Source organism: Cupressus sempervirens, chromosome 3, assembly GCF_028749045.1.
Source record: "Cupressus sempervirens isolate cs-2001-9-10 chromosome 3, ASM2874904v1, whole genome shotgun sequence".
NCBI classification, from domain to species: domain Eukaryota; kingdom Viridiplantae; phylum Streptophyta; class Pinopsida; order Cupressales; family Cupressaceae; genus Cupressus; species Cupressus sempervirens.
This window is the reverse complement of record NC_143120.1, coordinates 530,342,980-530,362,953: the sequence shown is the minus strand read 5'-3', so window position 1 is coordinate 530,362,953 and position 19,974 is coordinate 530,342,980.

Sequence of the window (19,974 nt, the reverse complement as noted above, 5' to 3'; positions counted from 1 at the left end):
CAATGTAGATAAAGTTGGTGAGAGACCCATTTTGAATGCAAAAATTGATAGAGAGGAAGGAGATGATATTAATCATTGAGTGAGACATGTCATTCGAATGACAAAGTGTTGGATTAGGAAGCCTTTTCCACTCAATCTAGTTCTGGATACAATGATCTTCCATGCTCACACTTGTCTAGAAAGGGGTAAAGGGAGGAAAGTCACTATTCCTACCTTTGCACTCCAATCTCCTATCAGGCTTAAAATAGTCTACCAGCTTGACCATCCAGTGGGATATTATCACCCTTCAAAGAGAAAGGGAAAGAGGAAGATAGCCTCTTCTCAGAGGATTCAGATAGAGCATGTTGTAGAACAAGTCTCTTAACAACAATAGGAACCAAGTCCATAAGAGCCCTAGGATGGTGGAGCTACCCAAATCTAGGTTGAACTTTAGTTGCCTCCTATTTTTCCAAGCCAACCTGAAGAGGGAGAAATTCTAGAGACCACTATTCCTCCTATGCAAGAAGATTCTACTTCTCCTATGGTTCCAAAGAGACAAAAGAGGATCAAGGTTAGAATGAACAAGAGGCAAAGAGTCAATAAGAGATTAGTGCCTAATCCATCAGTTCCCAAAACCATTCTGGAGGAAGAAATAGATGAGGAAGAAAAATAATTAGATGAGGAGGAGGAACAAGTGCCTCTACAAAGGAGAACTCAGTTAGAAAAAGCCATAGAATTGGAGAGAAGGAAGAGTGCCATGAGTACCCCACCACCCACCCAAGAAGAACCTATAGAACTCTCTTCTTTAGAAGATGAAGTGCAACTATGGGTGAATGAGCAAAGGGAGCAAGGTGAAGATGTTCTCTCCATCTTAAATTTTGAGTTCATGCCTGTGGGTATGGGGTTAGTCAGGGATAAGATTAGAGACACCCCTATAGGTGAACTCCAATAGCAAGACTAGATGCAAATGCCACCAGAGATACAAGGACCTCATCTTACTCCTCCATCTTCACCATAGGTCATGGTGGTAGATAAGGGTTTAGTAACTCCCCCACCTCCAATTTTAGAAGAGGAACATGTTCAAAAGGAACCATCATTACAAGAGCAACTAGAACCAAGGGTTACTAATGAGGCATCAAAAGAGTCATATAAAGCAAAATGTGTGCAAAAACCTTCTTAGGAAGTTGAGGATTAAACTACAAGATCTATAGAAACTAAGACTATAGAAGAAGAGTCCTCACAATATGAGACTCTAAGAAAGAGAAACAAAGGAAAGGAGGTAGTTGAACATATCACTTCATCATCAAGGGCCAAGTTTGTAGAGAGACACATCCCAAGATCATTTCAGAAAGAAATAATGAGAAGTGCCAAGCATCGATGCTGTGATTTAGAGGATGACATTTGTGATATTGCAGAGATCTTGAACAAGCCTGAGTCTCCATTACATGATGCAATTCCATTTGCGTTTGTCACTACTATATAGAACTAGGAATTATTTGCACAAGTGGCTCACCCTTCTAAAGGTAGAGATGCAGAAGCTATTAGTCTTGAGGACTATGAAGTGAAAGATATTATGTTGGGAAAGCCTACATGTGATACATCTCGATAGATGATGACTATGGGAGTAAAAGAGGTTCTCAGGAACATCGAATAGGATGAGATTGAAATTAGAATATTTCAAAGACAAGTTGAGATCTTAAAGGGATATTTAGCCAAAGTTGTTGGTCCTCTTGATCCTGAGCACCCTGAGGAGACTCTAAATACCATTCTTAGAGGAGGGGAAGGTGTACAGCTCAATCCATTTTTGAAAGCTTGTCAGCAATGGTGAGATAGCCTTAAGGATAAAGGTGTCACTATAATCATAGGAAGTTTGAAGTTATTGCATGCTACACAAGAGAATGTTGATAAGATTGTGGCAATTTTGAGGTAGGACTTCAGTATCATGGATGAGGTACGAGCATGGAGCAAAGATTTGCAAACTCTACAAGCCATAAAAGGAAAAATATATTGCATTCTGATTGATATATATACCAAAGAAGATTTAAACTTGATAGATGATTGGAGAGAGAAGATTGCAGATGGGAATAAAGTGATGGAAACATTGCATGATGAGATACATAGGCTCAAGGACCAAGCCCGAGAGAAAATTTTGGAAGTAGAAAAGTTGTATAGTGATGCATGCTTAGACATCTTTCAAGATGAAGAACAAGAGAAGTTGTTGCTAGTTGAGGTAGTAGTGGATAATTTCAAGAAGACCTCAGAGGAAGCATCTAGTGATGAAGAAATCAAACAAGCTTTCAGGAGAGAGGAAGCACTGTTAGAGTTGGACACCAAACTCAGAGATTTTGTGGAGACTCAAATCAAGGTGGACAAATATAGACAAAAGGTCAAGGAAAAGTATGAGGCTTTAGATCTTCCAAAGGTAGTTAATATTACTGATATGATAAATAAATTCAAGGGCAAACATTCAAACATAGCTTTGGGGTGAAGATGAACAAAACCCAGATGCAAGAATTTCAATTTTGACACTTAGTAGAATTTTGAGATTTTGACCCTATTGAGGTTTGCAGCTCCGCAGGTCTATAGCTCTGCAATTTAGAGGTATGCTAATAGTTGACTGCCAATTTCAAATATAGCACTTTCCATGAATCAGGAGTGTGTTTTGAAGGTGAGTTAACTCTGACGCATGCCTAATTAAGGGCTAGCTTCTATTTTTGGTGCCTCCATCCACTTCCACTTAGACTGATGGCTTCCTCCTACTTTCTCTCTCATGCTTTCTCTATTTTTGACATGTAAAAGGGCTCATGCTTCCAATTAATGAATAAAATATGGATGGAGTCCCTCAAAGCACTAGTTAGATAGTTAGTGTGTATATGTTTAGTTTATTTTTATTGTTAAAAGCATTTTATTGCATGAAAGATATCTCTCACTCTCAACAAAAATTGAGGAGATGATTTCTTATAAATACCCCATTGTAAGATGTAACAAATGCTGTCATTATTATGCAATAAAATTATGCCTTTGCTGCTAGCATTTGGAGTGTAGTTATTCTTGCCTGAATGTGTCATTATTTTGTGGATTTTATTCATGAGATTGTGATTGATCCAAAGGTTTATTGTGTTATTTTTGGTTGTGTGATCTTTTAGTTCTTGTGTTTTCTAAAGATATACAAATTCCATTGACATAACGAGCTTGAGAAGAGACCACCCAATTGTGTCTACATAGCTTTTTGTCTTGCATGAGTGCACTTTCTGTGGCCTTATGATTTGATGAAGAGTGAAACATCATTCAATTTTTTAAAATTTCTCACCAACGATTGCATCAATGGATTCTAGGAAGCGCTTCTCCTATTTTCATTGGTTTCCTATCGATTTCTTTGAAGGTTTAACTTGTAGCATGTTGTCTTCTGTAGCTTATGTCTGTTTAGGAATTTCAATTTCAAGTCATTTGATTTCATGTTATTTACTTTCAATTTTGTTGTTTGGTTTACTAACCCCCTATTAGAATAGGACCTCATACTAGCTGCATTGTTAGAATTGCATTCATTGAAATTTTTTTTAAAAAAAATACAAAAATATTGTCCTCTTTTTGTGTGATATTTTGAGACTACAAACAAATTTAATTTGACTTTGAGATAAAAGATTCTTTTAGTACCAGAAAAGGCCTCCTTGTGAACACTCACAATTATCATGTACTGAGCAGATTTTGGTACGTTGCAAGACAAATATTGAACCTTGGAGCAGATCCTTAAAAAAGATTTTCTTTTCAAGAGAGGAATTATGCAATGGATTCCTACAGTTGAACTCATGCAAAATGAATTCCCAACAACTCTCCATTCAAAATACTTGTTAAAAAGATTTTGGTCCCTTGAAGTGGGTGAAAGAAATTCAATAATGCAAGGAAAAGAAAACCACAAGGGTTCCATTTTTGAACAGTGACCTAGCTCCCACATCAAGTAGTGGACTATAAGCATTCCCATTTCCCATTGAAGCCACATCATTGCCCAAAAATCCCTCACCTAGTTGCATTATCTCTAGGGTCTAGATATCCAAAATTTCTCCCTCTTTACGCATAATCATCTCCAAAGCCTCAGACAACTTACCTGTGTTCTCCTTCCCTTTCCTCTTGACCTCGGATTTCATAGGGGTACTTGTTTTCCTCAATATTTGGAGTTCATTTATCTAGGCATCCTTTGAACCAAGTGGCTCCTTACATTTCAAGGTTTTAGGGATAGCTTCCATCTTGATAGTTTTTGAGCTTTCCACCACCTCAACACTTGGGATTGAGACCTTATTCTTTAGTTTCTCACCTGTTGAGTAGTCAACAAAAAGATGCCCAAAGTTGTTACACTTTTGGTAAAAGGGGGCAATGTTCTCATAAGCTAGCAGTTGCAACTAGGTATGCCATTTAGTTCTTAGTCCCACCATGGTAGGAAGGGGTTTATTCATTCCTACATTAATACATATCCTGGGAAAGCCAAGCTTAATCTTTGAGCATGTCATCGAGTCTTCTTTTATGAATTTCCCAAAGGAGTTACCAATCCACCTAAAAACACACTCATCCCAATACTCTAGGGGAAGCCCATGAGGGTGTATCTATATTGGGGTGCATTTGAATAGAGCACATTCTAGGTTGAGTCCTGGTTTCCACTTAGCCATCATTAGATGATGTTTACCAAAGCTCTAGTACCTAGCCAAGATTGAATCCTCATCTGACATAGCCGTGAACCTGAATAGTAAAAGGGCACCTGCCATTACAAAGATGGAAATAGAATGTGTTTGTTTCCATTTATTAGAGTACCATTTCAAACCATGTCCACTATGGATCAGAAAGAGACAAACTTGCCAATGTAAGGCTAAGGGTAAAACTCGAGGAGATTGAATCCACCACTGAATCTGAGAGTGAAATCTGGGGTCCAGTGGGACCTGAGGAGAATGTGGGTTTTGTGTCAAATTCCACATGCATCTTTGAACCAACAACAGCCCCAAGCCAATTTGGTTTAAGGCACACTGATGAAGTGGCATCATTTTAGGGGATGATGAGAGGTTTTGGGACCTAGATAGGCACATTCATCAAGAATGGAGCTAAAATCCATCAGGATAGCAACATCCTCTTGTAGAGGACAATGACTATTTAGGAATTTTGTCACCAGTTCCAAATATAGGCAGTCAAGGGCTAGATCCAAGGGGGTGGTGGGGGGATCCATCCCTCCCAACATTAAGAGGGTATGGAAGCAGAATGGGAGATGGCGTTAGAGTTGCAGGTGATAGAGTGGGAAAGTTGTAGACCTTGACTAGCATATGATGAGGTGTTATTTCTAAAAGATGGATTTAGTTTATATGAAATTAAATTTTATTTCTTTTAGGAACATAAAACAAAACTTTATCGATTATGATTACTTTTGGAAGAACAAAAATGTGAACCCTGGTTGTAATAAAAAAACCCTATCAAACTGTAATACTTGAAAACAAGAATGAAAGCTTGGAAACAATAGTGAAAATTAAACTTTTATGTTTTCAAAACCTAATGAATTTTGAGAGTTACTTTTGTTATACACCTTTTGTGATGTGTGGCATATTTCTGTGGCATATTAAAATAGGAACTTCAATAATAATAGTAACAACAATGCAAGAAACAATATTGGAGGAAACAAGTTCAATCCTCCTGATTGCAACGGTGGCTTCCAAAGGCAAAACCAAAAATGGAACACTTGACCAAATAATGGAAGCATTCTTGCTGATAACAACAACAAAAACATTCAATATGCTGATATCAATCAGTATGATGATAGCCAAAATGTTCCTAGCAATGATGGTTCGTATTACAATGGTAATCAGGAGGTGAATCAAAACACACAAGTAAATGAAAATCCTCCTCTTGTTCAATTCAATGCGATGCTACTGGAATCTTATGTTTCTACATAGAATACAAAAGTGGAACAACAAGAAAATGAGGAATTCTCATTCCCATTTAGCCAAGAACAAGACCTTCAACATGACTAGATGTTTGCCTTTGGAAATGATAATCAGAATACATATAATCTTAGAAATAGAAAGGATCCCTTGATGGATGGGATTCCTCCAGGTCTGCAACCAACTCTGCTTGACCCTAGAGAAAGTAACATTCTACCACTAGTAAGACCAGCCCAAGGAGGACAATAGTATCAAAATCAAGTGAACATACCAACAATACTGAAGAACCCCACTTGGTCTACTAAAAAGTACAATGCAATAGAAGATCTGAAGAAAACTAAAGCCAATATGTCCATGTTTGACATGTTACAGAATTGTCCACAACAAAGACAAGCACTCATGAAAGCATTGGATAATACAAAGGTTTCCCACAATATGAATGTTATCCCTCAAAAGATAGTGCTGCAACACGTAAATGCTATAGAAGAAATGCCCACTATGTTCAAAGACAAGGTTGAGGTACCCCCATTTTTGTTGAGCATAAGGATATATGGAAAGAATCTTCATAATTTCCTCATTGATTTAGGAGCTTTATGTAATGTAATGCCATTATCAATAGCCCAAAGGCTAGGAGTTAGTCCTCAACCCTCTAATTGAGTGCTGATACAGTTGGATAAAACAGAGGTAAAAGTCATTGGATTATTGAAAGATGTGTGGATATAGTTAACAGTTGATCCTCAGATCTAGGATGTTATTGACATACATGTGGTTGATATCCTGGAGACATATGAATTACTTCTAACCAAAGAATGGATGAAATTTCTTAGAGGATGATTCTCTATGGACATCACTCAATTATGGTTGCCATGGAAAGGATTGAACAACCAAATCAAGATAGATGCTGAGCCAAAATTGAAAACAAAGATTATAGATTACAATGCCTTGAATGAGATAACATTCTTAAAATTGGATTTGGGTGCATAGAAAGTGATGGTATTGGATATGGTTCCAAAGCATACACCTCAAGATCAAAATGAAGAACCTAAGGTGCCAGTACCCAAAAGTGAAACCATGACATAGTTCATAGACAGTATGGTGACTAATTTACAATGTTTAGGAGAAGAAGCTAATCCCAGCATCCTCCTCCTTTCAAGATTTTTTCAATTACACAAAGTTACTCACTCTAAATTTGAATGTTCATCTTGTCAAGAAGTAGTTGCGAAGGTATTGACTCACATGATGGAAAACAAGGATACAAAGACCTCAACAGATGAACTCATAGAAAGTCAAAATTTTGTGAACTCATCCCACCTTGTTGAAAATATTGAAGAAGAAAGTAAAGATCTAAATGTATCATACAATGATACCTCTTTAGATGGAGGAGGTTTTTCTTCTCCTCCTCTAGGGATTATTAAAATTCAAAGAAGAAGATGATATGTGAAAGGTAAAGGATGGAATTCAGTAGTCATTCATCCTAAACCTAAAGTTGAGGAAATCAAAGAGCTGATAGGGGAAATTTAGGATAAACAATAAAAACACACACTTCCTCTATCTATAGGTTATGAAGGGGACTCATCAAGTCCTACACAAGGAAAGCTACAATGGGTTCCTAAGAAACAATCATTCAAGGCTCAAGTGAAATAGAAGTTAAGGATGAATAAGCATAAAATCAGAAAACCCAAGGAGAATGCAATTTGGAAACTCCACTTTGATGGCTTTAGGTGCAAGATGGGAGCCAGTGCAGGTATCGAATTAATCAACCCAAAAGGTAGATCTTTCTATGCCACATATCGATTGAAATTTAGATGTACCAACAATGGTGCAGAATATGAGGTGTTAATCTGAGGACTCCACTTTGCACTTGAAAAGGAAGTCAAAACTCTTAAAATAGAAGGGGATTCCCAATTGGTCATATGACAAGTAAAATCCATATATTCTTGCAACGATAAAAGATTACTTGCTTATAGGAAAAGGGTATGGGACATATTGGATGACTTTTAGGCCTTAAACATCAAGTCCATTCCAAGAAGAAAGAACATGGTAGCAGATGCTCTTGCCATCTCAGCTAGTGCATTACAACCAATTGAAAGAACCAAGTTGAAAAGATTTTCAGTAGAATTGGTCGATGTTCCATCCATCCCTGATAATATCACAATTTTTTTTAGGTATTTCAAGATGATCAACATATACTTGAGTTTATCATGTGTAGTCGTCATTTTGAAGGACAAGAAATTGACGATACACCAGATGATAGACCTAAAGATGATGGACTTAAAGATGAAGATGGGATTTTGAATTTAAAAACTAACACTATTGTAAAAGGGATGGTTGAACTTGAATGCATCTTTGATCATGATGAATCCACACTCAATAGAAGGGAAACTCAAGAAAAGGGAATCAAAGAATGTGATTTGTACAATTTGGGTACTGACGAAGAATGAAAAATGGTACAAATAGGAAAAGTGTGTAACCAATAGGAAAAAGGAGGACATGCTCAAGTTACTCACTAAGTATAATGATGTCATTTCCTAGAGCTACGAAGAGTTGAAGACTTATGATCCTACGATTATCACACATGACATCCTGCTAAAACCCGATGCAAAGCCATTTCGACAAAGATAAAGACCAGTAAATCCTCTTATTGAACCTTTGATCATGAAAGAAGTAAAAAATTCACTAGATGCTAAGATCATATTTCCTATCCACCATTCTACATGGGTGGCCAATTTGGTTTTTGTGCGGAAGAAGATAGGAGAGATTCGTCTTTGTGTTGACTTTCGTAACTTGAATCTAGCATCTAAGAAGGATAACTATCCTTTACCCTCACTGGATGAGGTATTACAAATTGTTAATGGTTCAAAAATGATGTCATTCTTAGATAGTTACTCGATATATAATTAGGTGATGGTTGATGAAAAAGATAGGCTAAAGGCAGCTTTCACAACCAAGTGGGGAACTTTTGCTCCCTTTCAGATTGATTAATGTGGGAGCTAAATTTCAATGAGCAATGGATGAAGCTTTCAAAGGATTGATAAATAGGTGTATAGTCATCTACATGGATGACTTGACTATCTTTTCAAAAGATCAAAGTGCCCATATTGCTGATCTAAGGTAGGTATTCAATAGATGTCGTAAATACAACATATCCCTCAATCTCAAGAAATGTTCATTCGGTGTTACTAAAGGAAAGATCCTAGAACATATCATTTCCAAAGCTGGAATCTCCATTGATCCAGATAGAGTTGAGTCTATTTTGAAGTTAGCACCTGCACATAGTCGGAAGGAATTGAAGTCTTTCTTTGAAAAGATAAAATTTGTGCAAAAATTCATAAGTGGATTTGTAGAGATAGTTTGTCCCTCAATGATTTACTCAAAAAGGGGGCTAAGATATAATGGATACCAGAAATAAAGAAATCTTTTGAAGATATTAAGGTTGCCATTTCCACAGCCCCAATTTTGGTAAGTCTAGATTATGAGTTACCTCTTAAGATCTATTCATTTGCTTCTGAATACTCTTACATAGGGATCCTAACACATAAAAGAGAGGACTATGAACAACCAATTACTTTTATGAGTTTTCCTTTGAAGAATGTAGAATTGAAATATTCAAACCTTGATAAATATTCCTTTGCATTGATCAAGGTAGTAAAGAAGTTCCATCACTACATACTCAAAAGTAAGGTGTATGCAATTGTACCTGATCCAGTAGTAAAGACAATTTTGATGCAAAATGAACTTGGTGAAAGGTGAGGAAAGTGGATGGCCATACTCCAAGAATTCAATCTCGAGATTCAATCTATGAGATTAGTCAAAGGTCAAGGGTTGTCAAAAATGATAGCTAATAACCAAGATAGAAATGAAAAGGATTTCAAGTTTGATGATGAAATAGATGAAGATTATCAAAAGAAGATGGTTGTATCACAAGTTGATATCAACCAAGGTGTGGTGATAGATGTGTGGTACCAAGACATTGTTTATTATCTCTTACAAGACCAATGCCCCAAATGGATGAATAGTTCACAACATAGGGGACTTAAGATGAAATATGAGTTTTACATGTTACTTGATAACAAGTTGTATAAAAGGAACTACGAAGGGATCTATCTGAAATGCTTAGGATGTGAAGAAGCTAAGGATGTCTTGGAACATTTCCATGAAAAGTATGGTACAGGACATGGTTCAGTAGAAGCAACAACTCACATGATTCTAAGATCAGGTTACTTTTGGCCATCAATATTCAAGGATACTTTTGAGTACATGCATTCTTGTCATATATGCCAAACCAATGCTAACAGAGAGAGGCATGCAACAATGCCCCTACAACTGGTGTACAAGGTGTGCCCCTTCACAAAGTGGGGACTGGATTTCATAGGTCTAGTCAATCCACCCTCATCAATTGGACATGCATTCAATCTTACTGGTATGAATTATTGTACACAATGGACAGAGGTAGAGACATTCAGAAATTGCACTGCTAAGGTAGTAATTGACTTTCTAAAAGAACACATTGTTACTAGGTTCAAAATTCCATTTTCCCTTGTGTAACAGATCTACTTTTGCATCTACATTCTTGACCCAATGGGCATTTGAAAACAAAGTCATTATCAAGTTCTCTTCAAATTACTAGCCATGAGGAAATGGAGTAGCAAAATCTACAAACAAGAACTTGATCACAGTGATAAAATGATTATTTAAAGAGTATCCTAGGGATTGGCATACGCAACTCAAATACACCTTGTGGATAGATTGAGTGAGAGTCAAAAACACCTTGGGGATTTCTCCATATTTGGTTGTTTACAAACAAGAACCAGTGTTCCCACTCAATCTCAAAATTTTAATTTTGAAATTAATGAGTGGGTATGCTAAAGATGCTGACAAAGTTCAAATTAGATTGATGAATCTCCTAGAAATGGACAAGAAATGAACAACTACATTGGGGCACATGGCTAAACATTAAGTTGTTGTGAAAAGATGGTTCGACAAGAGGGCCATGGTCAAATCATTTAGGATTTCCAACCTATTCTACTTTGGGATAAGGCAAAAGAAAAGCCAGGCATTCATACCAAGTTTCAACACTTGAAGACGGATCCTTATCAAATCATGGAGATCTTGGGAGCAAACACTTTTAAGCTCAGCTCCTTACAGGGTGAATTTCTCCCCTTCCCCATAAATGGGCAGTTTTTGAAGAATTACTTTGAAACCTAAAAGACAAAAAACAAAAAAAAATTAGTTAGATTTCATTTCTACATTTAGCTTAGATTTCCATTCCTATAGGTGTGTTTATTTTTGCAAGTGTGTTTTCTTTCATGTTGTGAGTTTTCTTTTAGTCGTGTGTTTCTTTTCTAAAGTTGCATCAGTCCTGGGGGGTTAAGGTGTACTTGAGATTTCCTCTTAAGACTTCACTAACCACTTCTTGGTCCCGATTTCAGGAAGAGGTATTTCTTTGTCAAAACATTTAGACAAATATATGTCTTATACCAACCAAGCAACAGATATTTCTTGTTGAAATAGGGGACTCTCAATTTGGAAATTTGAGGCCTAGACCACTAAGTTCTCAACACTTTGCAAATTGAAAGATTTGATTGTTTTAGGTGTTGTTGATTTGAAGTTGAAAATGGTGAGGGACGATCCAAATTTCAACTAAGTTCAAACAGGAAGGTCTCCTCGAGAGGTTACTAAGATCATTGATTTGGCATTAGAATTTTCCTAAAAATTCTAAAAGAGGAATGTAAGGGATGTTCACAAGAGATCAAATCTGAGAAACAACACCGATGTTCTGACTACACAATCTAAGCATAGTCAAGATATAGAAAAAAAAGAAGAAAAAAGAAGAAGAGAATAATGTTGTGTTAAGTCTAAAGGATTCCAAAGATCTAAAATGGAAAAAGATATGCTCTCAAAATGGAGTATCTTGTATTCAAAGCATCATTCCATCAAAAAAATAACATTTTGAATGACATGGAGTGATTATTCAAAAAGTCAAAAATTCAAAAGAATATGGCATCTTGCCAAGAGCCCTCAAACTGATTCTCTCATCTAGTCAAGTAATTGATTGATAAAAAGCCTTCATGGAGATCCTAAATGAATGATCTAGGAGGAGTGGAAGATTGCTTCAAGTTAATAGAGAACTTTGATTGATTTCATTCTAACATGTCAAAAGGAATGAATACACAATGCACACACTGAGCTGGAAGGTTTCAACTTCTAAGATTTTGACTGAAGATTCATCTGAAAGATGCTTGAGATGTCCAAATTCTGGTTGGTGCTTGACACATGTCAAAGAGATGTTTGTTGATGAAGAAATCCCTTGGTCATTTCTTCCTTTTTTCAGGGCTATTTGTTGTGGTATCCACAATGCACACCCCATTCCTAGTCAGGAATGGGGACCCCCTACTTTTTTCAACTCCCAGACTCACAATTCGAGAGCTAGAAGAAGAAAATTTGTTTAAATTTTGTGTCAAAATTCTAAAAAACATAAAAAATAAAAAAATAAAAATAATAAAAAATTAATTTTTTTCTCAAAACAAAAAATAAATAAGTCCCCAAGGGGGACATTTTTTTTACTTACATCATTTTTTGCTATCTAAGGACTGATCATGTTTTCTTTTCTTGTGATGCGTAGGTAATTGTAACAAGATTAGATAGCATCCACATCTAAAGCACCAATGAAACCAGTTGTTTTCAAGTTCCAAGGCATACCCCCAAAGTTGAGATTACATGATGAGTATGCTGAGATTAAAGATACTAACCTCAAAAACATAGACTTGGGAGAATTCCTGAGAGTTTGCAACAATTTGACACAAAGGTCAACCTTGGTGTCTACATTGATTCAATCCAGATTAGTGAATGCAGCATCACATCCTTTGTCAGTACAATCAACTAAATTGGTCATGACCTTATCTTGAGACTTTGTTCCTGATGAAAGGGTATTTAAGAGCATCACCAGAGAAGTGGTCTTAGATCTATGACTTTATAACATCGAGAAAGTCTTCCATCTTCCTAGAGCTGATCAATTCATTTGACTCTCCTATGAAGTAGCTAAAAGATGGTATAAAGATCATCACCAAGAAGCCATCGACATTATACATTCCTTGTACTTCATTGAGAAGCCACCTCAAGGAAAGACAATCAACAAAGTGGATATGACTCGAGGATAAATGAAGGATGATGCCAGATAATTTATTATTCTCCTAAGAAAATTCATGGGCTTACTTGCAGCAGGTCATCTCGCTCCGTTCATGGTCAACTTCATTGAGACCATCAGGCATGCAAAGATACCACTAGATTGGGCCACCACACTCAGTGAAAACTTGTGTGAGTAGCTAAGGATGGTAAAAGATGAGAAGAAGTTCTATATGACATCTTATGTGGTGTACCTACTTGTAGCAAGGGCAATGAACTATCCTGGGTTATACAAGAAAGGCAATATGTAGGACCCCAATGCTTGGCTATACATAGTCTATCCTTAGTTGGTGAAGAAGAAGCTCTCACCATAGAGAAAAGAGTACAGAATTGTAAATGATGCTTTTATCTTTACGATCATTCAATTCATCGAAGGGGACTATGGGAAGAGATTATCTAAAAAATCCAAGGCATAGATCATATCTCTCAGAGCATATTTCATCCAGTTCAGGCCATTTACATATATTCAGGTAGGTGGTGCATCTATCAATCCAAAGAAACTCCTGAGGTACCCAAGTGACAAGTAGATCCTAATGAAAATATCTTGGTAGATTGAGTCAACTTATGAGAGGATCAAAAAACAACAAAGACCTTGCTAGGACTAGCCTTTTGTCATAGGAGCATATTAGGTGAAGAGAAAATAAGATATTCTGACATTTGAATGGGAATGTGAGAACTATCCTCTTGAAGAGTACAACTCTTGTCGACCATATTTTGATAATGTGGGAAAAGTGGAAAACCTATCCAAGAAGGATTTCTATCATGAGGATTCCATTGAAGATCATTGAATGAACACTAAAAATGACTACAAAGTTTGCATTAGAGACTATTGTACGATAACTTTGTATCTAGTAGAAAAGGCTCTCCATTTGACCATCCCTAGTGAGATAAGGCTGGAGGACTCCAAGGAACTATTGGATACCCTATTCAATGCAGATAAAGTTGGTCAGAGACCCATTTTGAATGTATAAATTGATAAAGAGGAAGGTGATGATATTAATCATCGAGTGAGACATGTCATTCAAATGATAAGGAGTTGGATTAAGAAGCCTTTTCCACTCGATCCAATTTTAGATATAGTGATCTACCATGCACATGCTTGTCCAAAAAGGGATAAAGGGAGGAAAGTCACTATTCTTACCTTGGCACTCCAATCTCCTATCAAGCATAAAATAGTCTAACAACTTGACTATCCAATGGGATATTATCACCCTTTAGAGAGAAAGGGAAAGAGGAAATGAGCTTCTCCTCAGAGGATTCAGATAGAGCATGTTGTAGAACAAGTCTCTTCCTAGCAACAGGAACCAAGTCCTCAAGAGCCTCAGGATGGTAGAGCTACCCAAATCTAGGTTGAACTTTAGTTGCCTCCTATTTTGCCAAGCCAACCTGAAGAAGGATAAATTATAGAGACCTCTATTCCTCCTATGCAAGAAGAGTTTGCTTCTCTTGCAGTTCTAAAGAGACAAAAGAGGATCAAGGTTAGGATTAACAAGAGGCAAAGAGTTAGTAAGAGATTAGTGCCTAATCCATCAGTTCCTGAAACCATTTTGAAGGAAGAAATAGATTAGAAAGAAATAGAATTAGATGAGGAGGAGTAACAAGTGCCTCTACAAAGGAGAACTCAGTTGGAAAAAGCCACAAAATTGGAGAGAAGGACCCACCCAGCCACCCACCCAAGTAGAACCTATAGAACTCTCTTCTTTAGAAGACAAAGTGTAGCAATGGGTGAATGAGCAAAGGGAGCAAGATGAAGATGTTCTCTCCATCCTAGATTTTGATTTCATGCCTGTGGGTATGGAGTTAGTTGGGGATAAGATCATAGACACCCATAGAGGTGAACTCCAATAGCAAGACTAGATTCAGATGCCACTAGAGACACAAGGACCTCATCTTACTCCTCCATATCCACCACATGTCATGATGGTAGATAAGGGCTTAGTAACTCCCCCACCTTCAAGTTCAAAAGAGGAACATGTTCAAAAAGAACCATCATTACAATAGCAACTAGAAGCAAGGGTTACTGATGAGGCATCAAAAGAGGCACATATATTAGAATGTGCACAACAACCTTCTCAAGAAGTTGAGCGTCAAACTATAGGATCTGTAGAGACTAAGAATACAAAAGAAGATTCATCATAGCAAGAGACTCTAAGCAAGAGTGATAAAGGGAAGGAGGAAGTTGAACATATCCCTTCATCATCAAGAGCAAGGGTTGTAGAGAGACACATCCCAAGATGGTTTTAGAAAGAAATAATGAGAAGTTCCAAGCATCAGTTTCATGCTTCAGAAAATGACATTTGTGATATTGTAGAGATCTTGAACAAGCTTGAGTCTCCTTTGTGCTAGAAAATGTGACCCGTTAGTAGCATGAGTTAACAAATAAACATTAGTTAAAAACCTTGAAAGTATATCAAAGATTCATCAAAATCAAAAAAAACTAAACTAATGCTTGCTTGAGTTTTGCAACTCAAAGCAGCCAACAAATCAAGTCTTCCAACCACCTCTATAGCTCAACAAAGGCACCCATGAGAGGCCTTGTTGTTGTGTTAAGATGGAGGGTATGTTTTGTGTGCTCTCCCAAACACAACAATGGAGTGAATCTCTTGAATGAATGTGCAAGTGTGAGTGATGATGCAATATGAACCTAGGCTATAATGAAATAAAGAACACCTCAAGAAATGGCTATGGAGAAAGCCATACTTGAGGGCATTCAAGTGAGAATATGAAATGCAACAAGGAAACTAACTAGATATGCAAGTGAAACTAAGATGTAAATGAAATGGAGATGAGAAAATACATGTAAACTACACCAATAATGCAAATGCAAAGCTAAACCAGCTACCAAATGGTTAGTATTCACCTAGAAATCTCTATAAAAAATCAAACTACAATGAGAAACCCTAGCATGAAAACTCAAGACTCAAAATGGCATGGTAACAATGCAATAATGGGAGATGCCAAATGCTTGAGACAAGGCCTCTATTTATAGGCTCAAGAGAGGGCTTGGTGAGGTGACATCCATGTACATAAGGTGACATGCAAGCCAGGCAAATAGTCAAAAATTCAAAATTTTCTCACACGTGTGAGAAAACTTGAGAAGAATAGGAGACAAGAGTGCAAAGGGGAGTGTGTAGTCATGCCATCTCACACATGTGTGAGCACACTCTTAGGCTAATGAGGGGGATTAGGGAGATGATTAGGAATGATTAAGTGGGAATAGAGAAGAAGTAGGCTTAAGAGGATAACAATGATGGTTATAGGCTAGGCTCTAGGTTAGGGTTTAAAGGAATTAATAGGATGTGAGGATTAAATATAAAAAAATTATTTTAAAAAGGGGATGATAGAGGATCATGTGTTAAATTAATTTAACACATTAAGGCTAGGAGTATTTAAATTAAATTTAAATAGTTAGGAGAATGAACTCATTTAATTAAAATAATTTAATTAAATAAGTAGAAGAATGTGAGAAATATAATTAATTAATTAATTACAATATCATGGGAAATATTAATACATTAATATAGTCTTTAGGGACAATTTTAAGCATCTACATTTTCCCTCTCTTTGATGTGATGTCGAGATGACATCATATCAAAGAAAATAAAATATAGGTTGCCCTAGAGAAGGATAGGAGTCCTAGGAGTTGTGATGAAGTGACAACAGGGGAGGAGGGTGCCCCCTTGAGGAAATGGGGTGAAAATGAATATATTTTGCCCCATTTTCTCGAAAATAGACATGAGAAGGAAAAGGAAAGGAAAAAGGCTTAAAAGCAGGCCTTGCATGACTTGTTGGTAAGCTTGAAATGAAGCGGGGTGAATTGGATAATGATTAATGTAAATGCAACTTAACTACATGAATGCATGAGATTCAGTTGTGTTCATATGGAGAGCACACCTTATTTTGATTTTGCAAAGGGAGTTATGCATTAAATGCTATAGTAGCATAGATGATAAGATTCCTTGGTGTGGACTAGACTCTCAACACAATAGATGTAGGTTTCAGACTCATGATGGAACAAATGACATATACACACTAGAGAGGTCTGGGCACACCCAAAGTCTTATTAGGGATCTTGGTGGAAAGTGTGCTAACCCATTGCCCCTAGTCAGTAATGCATAATCATAACTTGAAAACTAACAAAGATGTGCTAAAGAATCAAGAAAATAGATCATATTGCAAAATGATACGTGTAATTAGGTTAAGCCATTCAAATGATACCAAGATAGTGAAGATCAAGGCACACATGGAGAGGCCATCACTGACACACAAAGATAAAATCATCAAAAAGACTTTATGACAAAGTAGTCATTCAATTCCCAGTTCTTGCCATGAACTTGATTCTGATAGTGAAATTTGTTAAGGCTGTGTAGGAAGGATTCATCTTGTACGGCAAAAATTGATTGTTTGATTGAATTGTATTGAAATGTTTGTGATTGTTCATTAGCAATAGTGTGAAAGGAAAAATGTTCTCAAATCATGTAGTCTTAGTGTGAATTTGTGTAAGTTTGTTTGCAATCACTATTTGATAAGCTCAGTTTGATGGGTTGAAGCTCAATGTCATGAGATTAGAAGATGAACTAGAAGAATTGGGATAAGATATGATAAGATAATGGATGAATTGAATTGGAATGGAAGGGGAATGCAAGAGAGAAAGTAATAAATGGTCGATAGAGGAAAGTGTGTTGAATGGAAGACTAGAAATTTGATCAAGGTATATGCAAATAGATGGAAAAATGAAGGAATTGATTATGGAAATGATTTGAATGAAATGATTAGAAGAAGGAAATATGATTACATTAGAGGAGAAATGAATTGATTGAATGGATTGGAAGAGGTAAAAATTGATGGAAGGTGGAATGGATTAGAACCAATGACAAGGGATAACCAAGGGATGGTAAATAGAGGAAAAGCAATGTGAGTTGGTGGATGAAAGGAATGGTGATAGGATACGAGGGAAGCCAAGAACCATGTTTCAAAGGAGCTCAAATGCCCCATACCCAGGATAGGGAAATGGAAGAAAATAGGGTGGGAAAGGATGCATGAAAATAGAAAGATGGTGCGAAGGATAGCGTATGGAGGAAGAGAAGGCATGTGCTCTTCCAAAGCATGTATGAATGTTTTAGTATTGTTCCTCTAATAGTGATCATGAGCATGGGTATGAAAGGGTGATGAATAAGGGATATGGGAGGGAGGGTATGAAAAAGGGATAATGATATAAAGGATATGGATGAAATGTGGGATATGAACTAGATGAAATGGAAGTGATAACCAAGATCAAGGTCATATGAAAGAAGGACGGAAGTACGTAGGAGTACGAAGGGAAAATGGATGAACGTGACAAGGACTATGGAATGCAAGATATAGATAACATGTCAAGATCAAATATATGGAAGAATTATGGACGTATGTAGGAAAATGTATGGGAAATGTGCAAGGGATATGGAAAGTGCATATGGATGGATGAAAGGAAAGTGAAAGTCAAGATCAAAGATGGAGGAGAATGATGAAAGGTAGATGGAAGTATAGAAGATATGTAAGGTAGAGTAGTATGGATGGAGCTTGCCCCCAGTGTAGAGTGAAAGTGGAAGAAGGAAAAGTGAATGGATGGATAAGTGGAAGTGGAAGATAATGGAGACATGACAGGAGAATGAAGGGAGGACTCAAACATCTAGTTATATGGATGGTATCCCTTGATATGTATTTCTCTTTCTATCTTATTTTCAAGGAATTTTTACTATTTTCTCCTAGATGTTGGTAGGGTAGTGAAAAGAAGGATGAAATGGGTTGGGGAATGAAGGTCAAGGACTTATGAAAAGGTTTGGATTAACAGGGTGGAGGGGGTGGGAGAAAGACATGGTTGATGGATGCTAGGTTGGAAGACTTGTGAATGAATGGATGAAGGAGGCGAAAAGATCGTCATTGCCACACACCTTGAAGGGTGATGGAAAGGAGGAAATTATGGAGGATACGTGGGAGAGAGTTTGAATTTTGGGATATAGGGACCCAAAATGGATGAAGGAGATGATGGGTTTGGGATGGTGGATTTGGGTATATAAGGACCCAAAATGGATTTGGAAAATGGAAGTGTGGATGATTTATGCATGAGGGAAGCCTTTGGATTAGCAGAATTGGATGTCGTTTGGAATCTTTCTTTGAGATTCATTGCTACACTAAGTAGCTTTGGGATCCACAAAATTTTTGCATTTTTTTTTTTGAGCCTTTGTGGCCTTCTTATTTTGTTTTGGATCAGTTTTTTCTTTTCTTGGACATGTCTTTTAGAGGGGACATGTTGATCTTTTGGATTTTGTAAATTTTTAGCTTTATTCACTTTTTCTTTGGCATCCAATTGGCTTCCATTGGCCATGGTAGGGCTGCATGAAGATACATGGGGTGATGGTGAAAATTGGAAGGAATTCAAGGATGTGTGCCTTTGTTGATCTTGATTAGGAGCATGAGGGGATGAAGGGGAAAACATGGAAATGGTGGATGGATGTATGTAGGGACCCAAAATGGATGGCAAGGATGAAGGGTTTGGATGTGGAACATAAGGACCTAAGATGGATGGAAGGGAGAAAGGAATGGGAATATGGATATAAGGTCCTAAAATGGACTTGGAGGATAAATTATGGGAAGCTTTAGGTTTGTAAGGAGGAATTGTGGAAGGTGTACCAACATCTTGAGATATTATTTCTTTAATGGGATACTTATTAGTTTCAACACAAGATGCAAGTCCATGCATATGGGATTCATGAGTGGATTGGATAGGTAGGATAGGATCACGTGGAGGATTAGGATCATGAATGGAATTATGAGGGATAATAGTATCTTGAGATGGGGTGGGATCATGAAAGGAAAATGAAGGGGTGCTTTGATCTTGACTTAAAAGAGGATCATGTAGTGG